Source organism: Penaeus monodon, chromosome 4, assembly GCF_015228065.2.
Source record: "Penaeus monodon isolate SGIC_2016 chromosome 4, NSTDA_Pmon_1, whole genome shotgun sequence".
Classification (NCBI taxonomy): domain Eukaryota; kingdom Metazoa; phylum Arthropoda; class Malacostraca; order Decapoda; family Penaeidae; genus Penaeus; species Penaeus monodon.
The window spans coordinates 15,174,641-15,194,640 of NC_051389.1; the positions used below are offsets into that span (position 1 = coordinate 15,174,641).

General features: G+C 42.9%; 1 protein-coding gene and 1 pseudogene across 1 annotated transcript in view; one reads left to right on the forward strand and one right to left on the reverse strand.

Annotated features, from left to right (window-relative positions):
- The window catches only part of LOC119570412, a 68,173-nt gene that overhangs the window by 43,473 nt on the left and 4,700 nt on the right, over positions 1-20,000 (reverse strand). The gene's annotated exons all lie outside the window — the stretch shown is intronic.
- On the forward strand, positions 260-3,721 carry LOC119570420 (annotated as a pseudogene).

The window sequence follows — 20,000 nt, forward strand, 5'->3', positions numbered from 1 at the left end:
TCGGTTGCTGAACGCAACATTCAACGATTCTATTTGTTTACCTGAATTCATTGCAATATTCATGGCAACCTTTGCTTTAGGAGGGTTTTATGATGGTATTCTTTCATTATTTATTTTATTTCTATTCATTTTTATTGGTTAGTGACACGTGCGATATTTCAATTTCTATATGTGCCCCTTTCTTGTCTTTCTTATAATCTGTGCTTCCATTCTTTTAAAATATGTATTGTTATCAACATATATTCTTAAACAAGGTCAAGGAGACAACATGATGGTCCTCAAGGTCCTGTTAGCAGCTCTCCTCTGCATTTCCCAAGGTCAGTCTCCAAAGATCACGCTTCAGCCAAAACGCCCCTTTTTCCCTTTTTCGATTTATTTTTTCCTTCCATATTTTTTTGCGAGTCTCCTTAAATTTTTTCTTTCTCCATGCTCTGTATTCATCGTCTTTTTAGTTACCCTACACTGGTGTTGTCTCGCTGTGTCTCTTCTCTGGTCGGTTGTTCAAGCCTTCCACTCTCTTTCTCTCTGCCTTTCTCTTTCTCACTCTATTCCCCCTCTTTATCTCTTTCTCTCTCTCTCTTGCCACCCCTCTCTCTTCCATTTCTCTCTTTTTCTCCCTCTTTCCTCTCTCTCTCCCTTTCTCCCTCTATCCTCTCTCTCTCTTTCTCTCACTTTCTCAATCTATCCTTCTTTCGCTCGCTCTCACTCTTTCTCTTTATCTCCCTCTATTTTATACTATTTATCTACTTCTTTCTCACTTTCTGTCTCTGTCTCTCCCTCTTGCTATCGTTATCCCTCCTTTTTATTTATCTGCAGCCTCTCTTTCTGTATCTCTTTCTCTCCCTCCACTTTTTCTTTTCTTTCTCTTCTCTTGTGGAAACAAAGGAGATTATCCATGGCCTAAAACTGTTTTAAAAATCTCATGAAGTGCCAGGAGTCATTATTGTCCTGATTCATGTCAAAGAGACGTCTGCCTTCAGTCGCGGCCACGTGTCCCGAGAGCGAGCAGATCCACTGCGGAACCAGCGATCGATGCACGAGGATCCGCTACATCTGCGACGGAGACAACGACTGCGGCGACTATTCCGACGAGGAGAGCGCCATCTGCGGGGTGGGTGTTGAGTCTCTTTGTGGCACTCTAGGGGAAGGGGAACTAAACTACAAGTCCAGCTCTATGGGAACCTCAAACTCAAATACGAATCGCTGTCGAGTTTATTAAGGCAAAAGTAAGTTTAGAGCAATAGCTGCTAGAACGATTACGGGATACTCACTTGTCTAGTTTGCCTTCTTCATCTGATTTACCTTTGAGAACTACTGTTTGAAAAACTTTTGGTGTAATCAAAAGAATGCTCACTATGGTCAAACACACATGATGAAATCAGAGGACACCTTTATAACGACAAAAAAAAATATAACATACAATGACACCGTAGACTCTCGTAGAGTACATGTGACCTCTCCTTCTCAGCACTATCTTTTCCTGCCGACATTAACCTTTCCCTACAACACCCACTGCAGGCTTGCGCAATGAGTACTGCGAGCGAGGCTCCGTCAGGTGTCGCAGGATGGAGACACCAACTGCGTCACCATCAGCCGCTACTGCGAGCTCTCCGACCCGCCGTGTGAGGGGGACTGGACATGCGTCTGTGATCAGGTCAAGGATTAGAAATGGAGTCGCTTTGGAGATCTCCTTGGAGGATGCATATGCGTGTGGACCATGGTTTGGCCATCTTACACATTACTAACACTTTCTCGTGCACAGATGTTGAGGGAAGAAAAACTTCGACCTCTTGAAGAGATCGTCCTGCCTGTCAGAAGAATCTGTTGGTGAGTACAAAAGAAGTCGGTGAAAAAAATGCAATAAAGTATTATGTGTAATTTTCGCCTTGGAATCCCTTGCTTGCTAGTCATCTTCAGTAGCTCTATAAAGCATTTCTGCTGGTGAGTGCAAAAGAAGTCGGTGAAAAAAAGGCCTTGGAACCCCTTTTGTTGCTATTTGCTAGTCTTCTTTAGTAGATCTAATAAAGCATTTCTCTGTTTTTTCCTTTCTTCTTTGTCTATCATTGCTCCCTTCCTCCCCTTCCTAGTGAGACACTCAAGCATGGAAGAGGTCGAGGCCTTGGGAGAAGAATTCCTTGAAAAGATCAACGACTACCATCAGCCACCCGACTGCCCTCAGTTCTACACACCGTGTGGGCGATCGGTGCCTGTCCATCTTCTCCTTTGGAAAGGTGCGTTAATTGTACTCCTTATGTGTTAATTAACGGTTAGGGTATGACCCCCCCTCTCTCTATTATCTATCTCTTCTCTATTCTATCTCTTCTCTCTTTGTCTCTCCCTCTCCTCTCTTCACTCTCCGTTTCTATTTTCCCTCCCCTGCCTTCTCCAACTTCCCCGTCATCTCTTTATCCTTCTTTATCTACACAGATATTGCAATACATCCGTACATCTCTACCATTTTCACGAGTGGACCCTTGCGTTCTTTTCAACCGTGATCCTCGCAGGTCAACTGGGGAGAAGCTCGTTCCTTCTGCAAGGCGATTGGCGGCGACCTTCTCACCCTCCATGACGGCGCAGACAAGTTCCAGAGCTAGTCCGCCACTCCGCGAGCACCGTGAGTGTCGCTTGACCTTCCTGGATCGGATATGTTGGCAATGTGCTTCATCCTTACTACATTAGGCTTGGATTGGAAACTCCTTTTCTGGATTAGTTACTACACGTGACAATGACTCACATTTGCTAGTTCTCAGTATTTCAACAACCAGCGGGTGACAATATGTCACTTGTTTACAAGCAAAGATGGTCGGCGTAATATTTCGCTCAAAGATCGGGTGGATGGATTTTGTCATTATTATTTTCATTAATATTATTATTTTGCAGATATTGTATCAGATTTCTGGGTGGGAGGAAATTTGAAGAACGAGACAGCGGGCTGGACATGGATCGATGGCGCCCCCATGGAAATGGGCACCCCCTTCTGGACCCTCAGGTAAAACACTGCCACTCCTTCGCGTCCTCAGGGGGTCCTGTGGAAATCCTAATCACCTGGGTCTAGCTCCTTTACTTTCTTCTCTGTACTCTTTGCAATCAGAACTTATTTATTCGCTGCCTGCTTTTCTCTAACTTTCGTATAAGGTCAAAGTAAAACACTGAATGAATTTAAGATGCGAGCCTCTCACCTCATTCCAAAGTGGCTTCTCATCACTCCTTCAAGGAACATTGGAGCCATCTTGCCTTTGGCAGAACACGCGATCTTCTCCCGTCTTGTAAATAGATATAGAGTGCATATATACAGCGCAGGTTTTTGGATAAAGCTAAATGGAAAGTGACTAATATTATGTCTCCCTTCTAACGCTCACCACCGATTCCCTCACTTCCACTACTAAAAAGTAAGAAGAGACCATAAAAGTAATGCAAATCGCCCTTCAGGGCCGTGACCAAAAGCATTAGAGAAACACCATCACACGTATAATATCTCCCACTCTCCTGTCCTCCCCCCTCCTCCAGGTCTACCAGTGACTGCGAGCCTCGCACTTACTCACCAATCACAACTCAACGCGCGTGGCCAACGAGGGAACCTGCTACCACTACCAGCAGGCGCCCCACACTCCCGCCGAAGGCCACTGCGCCGCCCTCAACTACGAGAACTTCTTCTACTTGAGCGACGAGCTGTGCTTGGAAACTGAAGAGTCCTTTGTGTTTGTTCCGAGGAAAGGTTTAGGCGACCCCAAGCCACTTTGTGTCCTCAGAATGCATTGAGTGCTTTTCCTTTGTTTTTACGCACTCATAAACTGGATCCCCTCTTATCTGCTTTAAACTGTATTCTGAATTGAAAAAAAAAAAAAATGTTAAAAACTGTTTCTACTGATACTTTTGTTAACTGTCTGCAAATAAAAAAAATATAAAATATTTACTTTTTCGTGAAATCCTCTTTCCATAAGTATGCTTTTTATGCATTATATAATATATATATATATATATATATTTTATATTTTATATATAATATATGTATATATATGTATATATATGTATATCGAGTGTGGGTGTTTTTATATATATATATGTGTTTTTGTGTGTGTGTACGTCTATTCATACATACATATGTATATACATACATATATATTTTAAACTTGAAGCGTTCTATCAAAAATAACTTCAAGAAGCAATATTTTAATACAGAAACTGTTACATACCTTCTACATACCTGCATTTCCCCTACTAAATCTCGCTCATACACACACCATCTCCTCTTTGTATTATCTCTTTTCCCGTCCTTATATCCATTCTTCCTTCCCGCCTCTCTCCCTCCCTTCCCTCCCTCTTCTCCCTCCTTCGTCCTACCCCTCACTCTCTCCCATATTCCTTCTACTCCAGCCCTCCAATTCCTACCTTCCAGGCCTTACCTTGTCTCTAACCCCGTCCCTCCACAGGCCTTCCCTCGTTCACCCCCCCTATCTCTTCTTCCCACATCCACCTCCTACTCCTACCTACCCTTCTCCTCCTACTCATCACTCCCTCCTCTTCCGACCCCTCCCTCTCTCCCTCCCTCAGCTGCAGAGGCAGCAGCCTTGACATAGACATGGCCGCTGTCACTGCGTATGTTTGTATGTTACAAAGGGTGTAGAAGCTGCAGAGAGAAACATTTTTATCAACAGGAGGACCTTAGAAGACTGAAGTTTTGCAGAGTCTTATGCAGCCATGGTGCGTGATGTATGTGATGTAGACTGTGGATCAGGACCCTTACAAGGAGCACCCTGGGAACTCCACCAAGTAAATTTGGGTGACAACGGCGATGCCATCAAGCAGCCAAAGGCCACAGACTATCTAAAATGAGAGTTGCGACCCGTTCCCCAACTTTTTTAGACAGGAAAGTAACTCAACCACTCAGTCGCTTGTACAGCCAGCTGCATCTCGTATAGGTAATCATTCATAAGTTTTACGAGCCTCTCATCTCATCCAAAGTTGCATCTCTCCTCTCCTCCAAAGGAAGGTTTGAGCCATGCTGGCCTTTGCAGAGCACGCAATTCTTTGTCACGTCTTGGTAAAATCATATAGAGTGACAATATATACAGCGCAGGTTATTGATAAAGCTAAATGGAAAGTGACTAAAATTATGTCTTCCCCTCTACGACTGCACCACTGATTCCCTCACGTCCACTACTAAAAAGTAAGAAAACACAGCATAAAAGTAATGCAAAATGTGCCCTTCAGAGGTCGTAACCAAAAGCATTACAAGAAAGGACCCTCACAATGGACAATATGTCCCTTACTCCTCCCCCCGTTCCTCCCGGTATACCAGCGACTGCGAGCCTCGCACTTACTCATTCAATCACAATCAACTGCGCGTGGGCCAAACGAGGGGATTGATTGATTGATTATTTAAAATTATCTGCCGCGTTAAAAGCTAAGGCATTAGCGGCGAATACCTTGTTAACTAGAAATATTAAAATGTTTAAAAAACTTAAAAATTATCAATGAAATATCTTACAAATAACAATAAATAGATTAAAAATCAAAAACATAAAGTATTATGCTCTAAGTGCATTAAAAATGATTCATAAACCATTATGCATATTATATTTTATTGAAAATATTAGTCCCCTAAGGAAAGCTAATAAGACCCCTACGTCACAATCTTCCCCAATTACATTTTTCAGGTATTGGGGAGACAAGACATACGTCTTTGGTTGAGAACTGTTTGACACATCTTTCCACTACATGTGCGACGTTAATGGCTCTTGGCATCTCTTCACAAAGCGCTCATTTTAGCCATCATGGGGCCCATGAGGTCAGTATTGTGTGCCCAATTCTTAGTCTTGTTAATACAATCTCCACTTTTCGGTTGGGATGGGATGCTAGTTGCCCAAACTGCCAAGGTCATCTCTAAGGTCTCGCAGTTTGGTTTCGAGGTAGCCTCCATTTTCCCTCATTTATCACGAAGACAACTGCTGATGCTGGGTTTCAGGTCGGTGTGTGGGAGAAGGAAAACGAGCATCACAAGGCTGAGCAGACAGCTGCCTTGGCCTTCGGATCAGCTCGATCATTCCCACTGATACAACATGCGCTGGCACCCACATAGAGTATCTTTTTACGTGGGACATCAGTGCAAGCCAATTTGAACCTCCCTCATACTGGATGTGATGAGTTTAAGCTATGATTGCTTGAAAGACTACGAAGTCACAATATATTCACAAACAGAATGGTTTCGTAAGATCTCTTAGTCATCTTAACTGCTGTAAGGATGGCATGTAACTCTGCAGTGAGATCGAGGCTGTTAGAGAAAAGGGACTGCCAGGATGCAGTCTCCTTCTGCTCCTGCTGCAAAGCCCACACCATTTTCAGGATTTCCGAACCCATCTGGTATATATTGCCTCTGATCCTTGGTACTTATAAATTGCTGAAGAAAGTCTCTTTGACTCTGCCTTCGGATTTCGCCCTTTCCCAATTCCGACCAAATCCAGCTCGACTTGATTTTAGTCCAAGGTGGAAATATGGGGAATTCAAAAGCCAGAACCTTAGAGAGAATTTAAATAAGATCTTCACAAGATTCCTCATTCTCCTACCAGAGAATCGCCTATCCTCAAGGGGGTTGAAAGCCAATTTGGATGTAGGAGATCCTGGAATCTTTGTAGCTGTTAGGTTAAATCAGATTCATGTATTCTCGGTGTAATGAAAGAGGTTGGTTCTCCCCTCTCAGCATACAGGGACTTCACAGGTGAAGCCTGGAAAGCCCCAGTACAGATTGTGAGAGCTTCATTTATGAACCGAGTCTAAACATCCGAGAACATGTGGGCGTTTGCAGTGATTAAGCTTCACATCCATAATCAACGCTTACTACGAATAAGCGCTCGAAAAGCCGCAGAAGCGTTGTGACGCTCTGAACCCCAAGATGATGTGAAGAACCCGCAAAATACTAAGTGCTTTTGTAGCCTTTACTTTCAACTGTTGATGTGAGGCACCCATGTAAGTCTGAGTCAAAATTAGACCAAAGTAAGCACCTCTTGGACAAATTGAGTGGTTTGCTCAAATAGAGGGAAGGATGGAATTTTCCTCGTTTGTTGGAAATGCATAGCATGCGTCTTGCTTGGGGAAAATTGAACCCATGATATGTTGTCCACTGTAAACATGATTTACTGCAGCCTGCATGTGTTCTTGCACATCCTGCAAGCTTCCTCATGAGCAGTACAGTGTAAAGTCATCCACATTAAGATACATGAGACCTAACTTGGAACAAACTTTACAAGTCATTCTATAGCAATGGCAAACAGGGTCACACTTAAGACACTCCCTTGGGGACCCCTTCCAGTGAATCCTTCCAGGTTAGAGAAAATGTTTCCCACCCGAACTTAAATTTCCTGTAGGCAAGGAAGTTTTGTATGAAGGTAGGTAATGCTCATCTTAAACCAAGTCAGACAACTCTTGAGTAGCTATGCTTCACAAGTGGTATCATAAGCCTTTTCAAGGTCAAATAAGGACGGCTAACAGTGACTTCGCTGTGCGAAGGAATCTCTGTATAAGCAGTTCCACCTACAGTGCATCTGTGGGTCGATCTCAATCGTCTAAACCCATATTGCTATGGAGTTCAGAATGTTTGCCTTTTCTAGCAGCATGCAACCTGAAGTTTACCATTTTCTCCATCACCTTGCAGATGAAGCTGGTGAGAGAAATTGGTCGGTAATTCCTGGTGTGGAAGCATCCTGCCATGTTTAGGGACAGGAATGATTATAGACTCTTTCCATGTGGATGGCACTGTACCCTCGTATATATCTATTGAATAGGTCCAACAAGAATTCTGGGAGGCTCTCTGGCAAGTGAAGATATCATTTGGTATGAATATCGTCACTTCCTGGGGCAGTCTTATGGCAGAGCTGCAAAGCAGAGTCCATCTCCTTGCGCAAAAAATGGCAAGTTGTATGGAAGTTATGCTGCAGTCTACTCGAAGAACGCACACTGGGGTCGTTCATGTTCGCCCGAAGAGTGGAGAATCGGGCAGTGTAAGATGCTCCAGAGGAGATCTCTGCCATGGATTTAGCTAGCTCAATAGCAACATCTTTTTTATCTGTGATGATTATGCCATCATCGTCAAAGCAGGTGGTGAAAGTGATGTGCTCTTCCAGCGATCTACGCACCTTGTCCTAGACCCATGCTAAGGGGGTCCCAGAGTTAATCAAGGAGACATACTGTCTCCAGACGTCCGTCTAGCCTCCTTTAGCACTCGCCTGGCCTTGGCTCGGGTCTTTTTTGTAATGGATCAAGGTTACATCACTGGGGCGTCTGTTTTCAATGCCTTAATGCAGCTTTTCTTGCTAGACAGCGTGGTGGCATTCATGAGAGCACCATGGTACCGGAGGTCGAGGTATCCCATACTTTTGGGAATGGATGCCTTCTGCCTGCAAGGGAATTCGTGATGTGAAGTGATTCACAAACACTTGAACACACTGAGGAAATCATTCCACATATCCATTGCAATACTGCAGTTGCATCTAAAAAGATTCCAGTCCGCATGTTCAAGTCGCAATCTCTGCACTCCATGGCTTAGAATACCATTAACCTCCTCCAAAAAAGTATGGAAAAGGTCGCTTCCTTGTAAGTCTTCCATACCTGCAAGTGAAATTCATCTGTTGAATCAGGGAGGACAATTGACAGGTCTATATTGGAGAATGTCCCAGTTGAATGGTGAAAGTGTGGGAGTGCAACTGTTCAATCAAAAACTGCATTACTCTTAGGGAGCAAGCGACTCCAAAGGACACCTTCCTCTGAGGGTGCACAAAGTGTCTCCCCAGAGGTGATGCCGACCATTGAATCTCCCAAGAGTTAGAAATGGATGTGGCAATGCTCAAGTAGATTTCCAAATCATTAATGTTTAGATTATGTGGGGAAGGTAGATAGATGCAACAGGTGTATAGGTCGTGTCAAGCCTTATTCTCACAGCCTCACCTGCAGTGTTGTCTGCAGGTGGATGGCCTGGAAAGGAATATCCTGACGTACATTACTGCTACTCCTCCATGAGGTCCATTGTCAAAAGTCCCATAATGGGCTTGAATTTGGAAAACCTCTCAGAAATCGGATGATGTCCACTGGTCATAATATCTTGTAAGCATAACACAAAACTGGGTTATAGAAGCTATAAGAGTTGCAGTTCTTCCCCATTTTGCATGAATTCCCTGACAGTTCATTGTTAGGGTATCCAGTTCTTTAAACTATTTTTTCATAAGGTGTTTGGCGCCCTGTGGTCAAGGTTTGCCCTACACTTTAGGCTGTCCCTGGCCAGGATCTTGGGAGAGTCTTTGAGGGGTTGTTACCCTGGAACTAGTTTCCACAGGCTTCCTTTTGACAGGCTCAGGATTTCTTGCCGGGCAAAGAATGGACCTGAGCCTTTGTCTTCAGGGGCATTTGCCTAGCAGCCAGACGGCTCCCTGTGGATGTGGTGGCAGCTGGAGCTGTCACCGTTGAGACCCCTGGAGCCCTTCCTGACGGCTCCAAAGACCCCACCTTGAAATGAGTCTTTTGAACAGACTCAAGATTCCTTTGCCTCCACGGGCAAAGGGCAAACCCGAGCCTTTGGTTCAGGGGCATCTGCTTAGCAGCGAGGCCCCATGTGAATGGTGGCCCAGATGGGGGCTGTCACCATTGAGGCCTCTGGAGCCTCACCTGGATGGTACTCCAAAGACCTACTTTGGGAGAGGCGTCTCCTCAATAGACCCAAATCCTACTCCGTTTCTGGTGGATTCACCAGAGGCAGTTTAAGCAATGGGGACTGAGGTTTTGAAAGAAGTGCAGACGGCATAGTGTGTGGTGTAAGAAGTATTGGAGGGCAAGGTTGGTGGGAAGGAGGATGAGCCAGAACCGAAAAGCAAAGGATTTACAGTCTGTGCAAACAGCACACGGGCACGTCGCTTTGCCTCTGGAAAAACTAACGTTCTCCTTGCTCCATATTATCAATACTTTTCCTCAAATTGTACCTTTTACAATGCTTTGAAGAACTTAAGGAGCTTCTTGCAGTGGTAACAGCATATTGGAACTGCGACAGTTGTCATTTCTTGATGACCTGTCGTACCACACTTTACAAAATATTCTGGGTTGTCCATTTTCCTTAAAACCTTCTTGCAAGAGTTGGCTCCATGCCCATAACCCTGGCAGTGGAAGCACCGCATAGGGTTGGGCACATATGGCTTTACCTTGAGGTGGTACCATGCCAACTTAACTGATTCTGGAAGGACCAACGTATTAAAAGTTAGAAGGAGAGCTGGTGTAGACTGTTCCAAACCGTCAACTTTCTTCTTAAAACGTTTTACTGCCACTACATTAAAATTCTCTAGTTCCTCTAACAGTTTCTCTTCAGAATACCTCATCAGGTCTCGGGAAAAGACAATTCCCTTACACTGATTGAGGGTTTTGTGAGGAGAACATGAAACTTGAGCCCCAGGGATGTTGCATATCGCACTCAGACGGTCACTCTCATCTGGTGACGAAACTCACTATCAGGCTACCATCTCGCTGTGGGGTGATGCGAGGATCACGTTGACATACCTCAACTATTTTCCTATGTACTTCAAAAATATCAAGATCCATGATTGATACACCATCAATGGTCTTCACTACTAGGTACTTACTATATGAAATATTCTCATATTTACCAGGTAAGATTTCCTTAGTGGATTGAGGAGGACTTTTCCCCTTGTTACCTGGTTTGGGAGCCCGGGAACCATTACAATTCCCATTCTTGCCCTTTGGAAGCTGGAAAGGCTCCAGAGTGACAACATGTGATGTTCCAGAGGGAATGGTCGGGGGATTGCGTAAGTCATCAGGGAGAGAGCTAGATCTTTGTAAATTTGTAGTACTCATACAAATTAGAATTCTTCATTTCCTCACCCCCACCCACCATGGAGTCCAACGAGGGAAGCTATAGTTGGGCTCAAAATCTCCCAACAGCCACAGGGGTAATGAGGAAATATACGCAGCCACTATTACAGTACTGATGGCAGTCGCGGGACCTATGCGCTACCGACTGAATAGTGCCTGCTTGACCCTAGCCATATTTGACCAGCCTATTGACTTGACCGGGCCTTGATCAAGACACACGTCTAACCAGAATAAAGGACCAAAGAGGTGTGTTGCTAGCTGCAGGGCGCAGCGTGCAGCATCACTCAACCTCCAGGACTCCTGTCTCCTGGTAATACGGGATGCCACGCACGGCAAACACACGTGGGAGAGTTCTCCCTGGTCCAAGATGGAATGAACCAGGGGTGGGTACACCATCCCCTCTCATAGGCCTTGGTGCACCAGGAAGCCCTCACTGGTGACCCCTCCAGTATGGGTAGCCCTCTGGTCCGGCTCACCAGATCATTGGGACCTCAAGCCCCCCCACCGCGGCAAGGCGGCTTCCGTTAGGGGGGCCAAACGAGGGGACCTGCTACCACTACCAGCAGGCGCCCCACACTCCCGCCGAAGACCACTGCGCCGCCCTCAACTTCGAGAATTTCTACTTGAGCGACGAGCTGTGCCTGGAACTCAAGAGTCTGTGTGCTTGTTCCCGAGGAAGGTTTAGGCGATCCCAAGCCACTTTGTGTCCTCAGAATGCATTGAGTGCTTTTCCTTTGTCTTTACTCACTCATGAACCTGGATCCCCTTCTTTGTTGACTGCAGTGCTAACTGTATTCTCAACAGAAAAAAAAACATTTTGTTACAATGTTTCTACTGATACATTGTTAACTGTCTGCAATTAAAATTTACAACAACATTCTTACTTTTTTCGTGAAATCCTGTTTTCATAAGCATGTACGCTTGTTATACATTATATATAAGTGTGTGTGTCGGCCTTATACCTATACTGTTCAGTAAAGTATTCCAAGTCAGAGACCGAATTGTTAATCATTAAAACATATTAATGAATCAAAATACTAGTTGCCCCCACTCTTTCTTTTAAACATTGTATCAATATCAAGCAGAAAAAAAAGAAATTCTGTTATTTTGCTAGTTTTACATTTGTTTAAATAGTCAAAGTATATATAAAAACTACAATATAGATTAACACAATGATTATCCCCTATTATAAACTTTTCAGTCCCGTCATCACCAATTGTTTATACTGGCATGGCACCCTTACCATGAAACACAACACATGTTCCCTAGGAAATCTAAAGAAAATATCACCACATCACATCACATATACACAAACTAAAATGGCTAAAAGTACAACAGAAATACAACTATAACACATGTATTCTAATCCAAAAAAAATATACAAGGAAATTACCCAAACTGGCTATTACCTATACATGTAACAAAACAGGTGTCCATACAAGGCAAAATAACCCCTTATATATCAAAAGACCCAATACAGAAACCGGAGCAAGAAATTTGCAAATCAAAGGACTGGTGACCTGGAACCAACCACCAGAATATGTTAGAAATGTCTCCAACCAAAAGACATTTAAAACAAAAGTGAAAAGAACATCTATCGAAATATCAGTGACATCAAGCGTTTAAACATCAAGCCAAACACGATATTTCAGTCACTTACGATATTACTGTTATGTTTAATCTTGTTAAACAAGCATTGTATAATATCTATGTATATAACAGCTTATTACATAATGGAAACATCATATATATATAAACAGAATAGACATTGCAATTAATGGAATAAGTGTTTTGAATTTGAATTTAATACACACAACACACATATATATATGTGTGTGTGTGTGTGTGCATGTGTGTGTGTGACTTATATATATATATATATATATAATATATATGATATATATATATATTATATATATATATATATATATATATATATATACGTGTGTGTGTGTACATATATATATGAGTATATGTATGTATATATACAGTATATCTATTTACTTATACATATGTGCAAATGTGTAAATATCTGTGTATGTCTATATAAACTCTCAAACACCCACACACAGGCTCACACACACACAGATACACACACACACACATGGAAGAAAAACTTACAATACAAAAACTAGATTTATTGTATTGTGGGTTTTTGTTCCATTGTATCAACACGGAAGAGTGATTTTGTACACACACATATATGTATATATAGAGAGATAGAAAGACAGAGAGGCAGAGAAAGTGAGATACAGATAAACAGACAGAAACACAAACACATACACACACACACACACACACACACACACTTAGAGAGAGAGAGAGAGACTAACAGGCAGAGAAACAGAGATAAAGAGAGAGAGACTAACAGGCAGAGAAATAGAGAGAGATACAGACACACAGACAGATAGACAGACAGAGAAACAGAGAGAAAAAAAGCAAAACACACAAACAGAAAATACATACGCCTCCTCGATTAGGTGTTTACGATTTGGCTAGAATATGACTTTTCATTGGCTGAGGTCACGCGAGGGGGCGGAGTTACCATGCTATAAATACAGAACTGTGCGAGCGCGAAATCACTCTTTCCAATCTTTGTGTGGTAAGTACTGATACATTTGCTCTCCTATAATCCGATTTTTAGAAAGCGGACTTGGTATTTAGTGGGTGGTTTATGTAAAAATATGTTGCTGAACGCCAACATTCAACATTTCTATTTGTTTACCTGAATTGTTTGCAATTTTCATGGCAACTTTTGTTATAGGAGGGTTTTACTGAAGGTATTCTTTTATTATTAATTTATTTTATTTCTATTCATTTTTATTGGTTAGTGACACGTGCGATATTTCAATTTCTATATGTGCCCCTTTCTTGTCTTTCTTATAATCTGTGCTTCCATTCTTTTAAAATATGTATTGTTATCAACATATATTCTTAAACAAGGTCAAGGAGACAACATGATGGTCCTCAAGGTCCTGTTAGCAGCTCTCCTCTCCATTTCCCAAGGTCAGTCTCCAAAGGTCACGCTTCAGCCAAAACGCCCTTCTCCTTTATCGATTTATTTTTCCTTCCATATTTGTTTGCGATGTCTCCTTAATTCTTTCATCTTCTCCATGTTCTGTATTCATCGTCTTTTTAGTTACCCTACACTGGTGTTGTCTCGCTGTGTCTCTTCTCTGGTCGGTTGTTCAAGCCTTCCACTCTCTTTCTCTCTGCCTTTCTCTTTCTCACTCTATCCCCCCTCTTTATCTCTTTCTCTCTCTCCCTTTCTCTCTTTCTCATCTTCTTTCCTTTCCTATTTTTTATCTTTCTCTCTATCTTCTATCTCTCTCTCCCTCCATCTCTCCTCTTCACCTCTCTTCCATTTCTCTCTTTTTCTCCCTCTTTCCTCTCTCTCTCCCTTTCTCCCTCTATCCTCTCTCTCTCTTTCTCTCACTTTCTCAATCTATCCTTCTTTCGCTCGCTCTCACTCTTTCTCTTTATCTCCCTCTATTTATAACTATTTATCTACCTTTCTTTCTCACTTTCTGTCTCTGTCTCTGTCTCTCCCTCTTGCTATCGTTATCCCTCCTTTTTATTTATCTGCCAGCCTCTCTTTCTGATATCTCTTTCTCTCCCTCCACTTTTTTCTGTTCTTTCTCTCTCTCTTGTGGAAACAAAGGAGATTATCCATGGCCTAAAACTGTTTTAAAAATCTCATGAAGTGCCAGGAGTCATTATTGTCATGATTCATGTCAAAGAGATGTCTGCCTTCAGTCGCGGCCACGTGTCCCGAGAGCGAGCAGATCCACTGCGGAACCAGCGATCGCTGCACGAGGATCCGCTACATCTGCGACGGAGACAACGACTGCGGCGACTATTCCGACGAGGAGAGCGCCATCTGCGGGGTGGGTGTTGAGTCTCTTTGTGGCACTCTAGGGGAAGGGGAACTAAACTACAAGTCCAGCTCTATGGGAACCTCAAACTCAAATACGAATCGCTGTCGAGTTTATTAAGGCAAAAGTAAGTTTAGAGCAATAGCTGCTAGAACGATTACGGGATACTCACTTGTCTAGTTTGCCTTCTTCATCTGATTTACCTTTGAGAACTACTGTTTGAAAAACTTTTGGTGTAATCAAAAGAATATATCACACACATAACAATGACAACCAGTAAGACGTGCTCGTAGAGTACATGTGACCTCTCCTTCTCAACACTAATCTTTTCCTGCCGACATTAACCTTTCCCTACCAACACCCACTGCAGGCTTGGCGCAATGAGTACTGCGAGCGAGGCTCCGTCAGGTGTCGCAGGATGGGAGACACCAACTGCGTCACCATCAGCCGCTACTGCGAGCTCTCCGACCCGCCGTGTGAGGGGGACCTGGACATGCGTCTGTGCCAGGTAAGGATAATGAAATGGAGTCGCTTTGGAGATCTCTAACTGTTTGTGTGCATTTGTGTTTATGCATATGCGTGTGACCATGTGTTTGGCCATCTTTACACATTACGTAACACTTTCTCGTGCCACAGATGTTGAGGGAAGAAAAACTTCGACCTCTTGAAGAGATCGTCCTGCCGTCAGAAGAATCTGTTGGTGAGTACAAAAGAAGTCGGTGAAAAAAATGCAGATAAAGATTATGTGAAATTTTCGCCTTCGATGCCCTTGTTTGCTAGTCATCTTCAGTAGCTCTAATACAGCATTTCTGCTGGTGAGTGCAAAAGAAGTCGGTGAAAAAAAGGCCTTGGAACCTCCTGTTTGCTATTTCATAGTCTTCTTAAGTAGATCTAATAGATAATTTCTCTGTTTTTTCCTTTCTTCTCTATCATTGCTCCCTTCCTCCCCCTTCCTAGTGAGACACTCAAGCGTGGAAGAGGTCGAGGATTTGGGAGAAGAATTCCTTGAAAAGATCAACGCTACCATCAGCCACCCCGACTGCCCTCAGTTCTACACCCGTGTGGGCGATCGGTGCCTGTCCATCTTCTACTTTGGAAAGGTGCGTTAATTGTACTCCTTATGTGTTAATTAACGGTTAGGGTATGACCCCCCCTCGCTCTCTATCTATCTATCTCTAATTTCTTTTTTTTCTCTCCTCTTCTCTCTTTCGTCTCTCCCTCTCCCTCTCTCTCACTCTCCGTTTCTATTCTCCCTCCCCTGCCTTCTCCAACTTCCCCGTCAATCTCTTTATCCTTCCTTTATCTACACAGATATTGCAATACATCCGTACATCCTCCTACCATTTTCACGAGTGGCCCTTGCGTTCTTTTTCAACCGTGAGTCTCCTCGCAGGTCAGCTGGGGAGAAGCTCGCTCCTTCTGCAAGGCGATTGGCGGCGACCTTCTCACCCTCCATGACGGCGCAGACAAGTTCCACGAGCTCGTCCGCCACCTCCGCGAGCACCGTGAGTGTCCGCCTTGACCTTCCGATGGATCGGATATGTTGGCAATGTGCTTCATCCTTACTTCATTAGGCTTGGATTGGAAACTCCTTTTCTGGATTAGTTACTACACGTGACAATGACTCACATTTGCTAGTTCTCAGTATTTCAACAACCAGCGGGTGACAATATGTCACTTGTTTACAAGCAAAGATGGTCGGCGTAATATTTCGCTCAAAGATCGGGTGGATGGATTTTGTCATTATTATTTTCATTAATATTATTTTGCAGATATTGTATCAGATTTCTGGGTGGGAGGAAATTTGAAGAACGAGACAGCGGGCTGGACATGGATCGATGGCGCCCCCATGGAAATGGGCACCCCCTTCTGGACCCTCGGGTAAAACACTGCCACCCCTTTCGCGCCCTCGGGGGGTCCGGGGAAAAATCCTAATCATTTTTGGGCTAGCTCCTTTACTTCTTCTCTTACTCTTTGAAATCAAAACTATTTTCGCTCCTGCTTTTCAATTTGTAAAGGTCAAAGTAAAACACTAATAATTTAAAGGAGCCCCCACTCTTTCCAAAGTTGTTTCTCTCCTCCTCAAAAAATTTTGGACCCTCTTGTTTTTGGGCAAACGAAATCTTTTCCCTTTTGAAAAAGATATAGAGTGCATATTACAGCGCAGGTTTTGGGAAAAGTAAAGGGAAAAGTACAAAAAATTTTTCCCCCCTCTAACGTCACCCCCCGATCCCTCATTTCCACATAAAAAGTAGAAAACCCCCATAAAAGTAATGAAAATCCCCCCTTCAGGGCGTGCCCAAAAAAAGCATTAGAGAAAGCCCTCCCCGTAAAAATACCCCTCCCTTTCCCCCCGGGTTTCTACGGACTGCGACCCTCGCCTTATCACTCAATCACAATAAACGGCGGGGCCAACGAGGGGACCTGTACCACTACCAGCAGGGCCCCACACTCCCCCCGAAGGCCACGCGCCCCCCTAAACTCGAGAACTTTTCTATTTGAGCGACGAGCTGTGCTTGGAACGAAGAGTCCTTTTTGGTTTTTTCCCCGAGGAAGGTTTAGGCATCCCAACCCACTTTGTGCCTCAAATGCATTGAGTGTTTTTCCTTTTGTTTACTCACTCATAAACCCGGATCCCCTTCTTATTTTGCATTATGTTTTCAAATTAAAAAAAAAAATTTAAAACTGTTTTTACTGATACTTTTTTTAATGCTGCAAATAAAAAAAAAAATATTTTTCTTTTTTCGTAAAATCCTCTTTCCATAAGTATGTTGTTAACATTATATTATATATATATAAATTTTTAATATATATATAATAATAATATATATAAAATATAAAATTGTTTGTTTTAATTTTAAATTTTTTGGGATATATATGTTTTTTATGCGAGTGTGTGTTTTTAAAAATATATGTGTGTTTGGTGTGTGTGTACGTCTTTCATACTAATATTTACTCCCTATATTTTTCACTTTAACGTTCTATAAAAAACTTTAAGAACAATTTTTTAATACAGAAAAGTTTCATACCTTCACATACCTGAAATTCCCCCCCCCTAATCTCGCTCTACACACCATCTCCTCTTTGTATTATTTTCCTTTCCCTTCCTTTTTCCTTCCCTTTCCTTTCCCCCCCTCTCTCCCTCCCTTCCCTCCCTCTCTCCCACCTTCTCCTACCCCTCACTCTCTCCCCTATTTCCCTTTTCCCTCCCCCCCACTTTCCCACCTTCCCGCCCACTCTTTTTTAACCCCTCCCCCCACCCTTCCCTCGTTACCCCCCATCTCTTCTTCCCACTTCCACCCCCATCCTCCTCCCCTTCTCCCCCTATCCTCACTCCCCCTCTTCCACCCCCCTCTCTCCTCCCTCAGCCTGAGAGGAAGCAGTTGACATAGACATGGCCGCTGTCACTGGTATTTTGTATGCAAAGAGGTGTAAAAGGGCTGCGGGGGAAACATTTTATCAACAGGAGGCCCTTAATGAATGTTGCAGATCTTATGCAGCCATGGTGCGTGATGTATGTGATGGACTGGGATCAGGCCCCTTAAAAGGGAGCCCCCGGAACTCACCAAGTAATTTTGGGGTGACAAAGGCGATCCCATCAACAGCCAGGGGCCCACAGACTTCAAAAACATGAGAGTTGCGACCCGTCCCAATTTTTTCTGACAGGAAAGAAACCCAAACCACTTAGTGCTTTGTCAGCACTGCATCTCGTATAGGTAAACATTTTTAAATTTTACGTTTTATATCATGACTATGCCCCAGCCAATAAAAATTGCAATATGAAAGGTTTTTAACAATTTTACTTGTTTAGTGGAGTTTTCAGGGGAAACAAAAGAATGATTTTTTCTCTGCAGAATCTTCCTTGGTGACCTGAGAGATCGGTTCCTGCCTTTGGGGGTTTTTCTGGCTCCAAGAAAAAGCCAAAAAATTTGTTTTTTATCGCTATTTCGTTTTATCCTTTTTTCTATAAAAAAAAATGACTTGGGGATGAGCACCCAAAGTATCGTTCTCGGCGGAAATTTTTAAGAACCATTTTAGTGTTAGGGAAATCTGATAATAGTTATAAAATGGCAAAGGGTTTTGCGGAGCTCGAGAACCTAACAAAAAATGGGAAATCTGAATATGAAAATACGTCTTATAAATAAAAAAAATGCTGTGTTTGTTAAATAAATGATGTAACAAACCCCCGAGGAGGTACCCCCGCTATCCCCGATAAATCATATGAATATTTTTTTACTTAAAAAGCGTAGTATTTGAATATAATTTTAAAAAATACACCCTACAATCAATGTTATCAAAAAAGTGTCTTATGAAAAAAAGGATATCAGAAAAAAAATATTGTTTTACTTTTATTTTTCAAACAGCTCAAAAACTACCTGTAAAAAATTTCGGTGTAAAAAAAGACGTTGCCTTTCTGGAATACAGCCAGAAATGCAAGAAACTAAGTGGGGAAAAAAAGTAACAGAACAAAATAAAAAAGGAAAAAAAAAAGAATCAAGAAACCACAAGACAGAAAAGGGGTTGGGGTGTAAACCTTCTTGGGAACACGCCAGAGGACTCTTCAGCTCCCGGGCCTTTTCTTTTGCTCATGAAAAAGAAGTTCTCTAGTTGAGGGCGGCCAGTGGCCTTTGGCGGGAGTGTGGGGCGCCTGCTGGAGGGTAGCAGGTCCCCCCGTTTTGGGCCCGCGGTGTGTTGAATCCGACTGAGTAAATGCGAGGCTCGCAGTCGTTTGGGAAACTGGAGGGGGAGGAGGAGGGGGATAATATCCCATTTGTGTTCGGTGTATTTGCTTCTCTAAACTTTCGGTCGCAACCCTGAAAGCCGATTTTCTTTTTTTTTTTTCTTTTTTCCTAGCGCTTTGACAAAATTTGTACTCCCTATTTTTATTTTTGTATCTTATATTTTCCCTTGCTTAAGACGGATGAAAGATTGCGTGTTCTACCAAATACCAGATCGCTCAAACATTCCTTTGAATCGCATCAACTTTGGGAGCAGGTGAGAGCCTCGCATCTTAAATTCATTCACTGTCTTATTTTGATCATACAATATTAGAGCTAACCAGGCAGTGAATAAAAATAAATAAATAAGTTCTAAATGCAAAACGTAAAAAGAACAATTTTTTTTTTTTGTTTCATGAAAAGTCTAGATGCATTACAACCTCCACCATAAGGAGCAAAACTAAGTTGGCTAGGATTCCCGCATGACCTTCCCCTAAGGATGCGAAGAAATGCTACGGTTCCTACCTGAGGCTCCAGAAGGGGG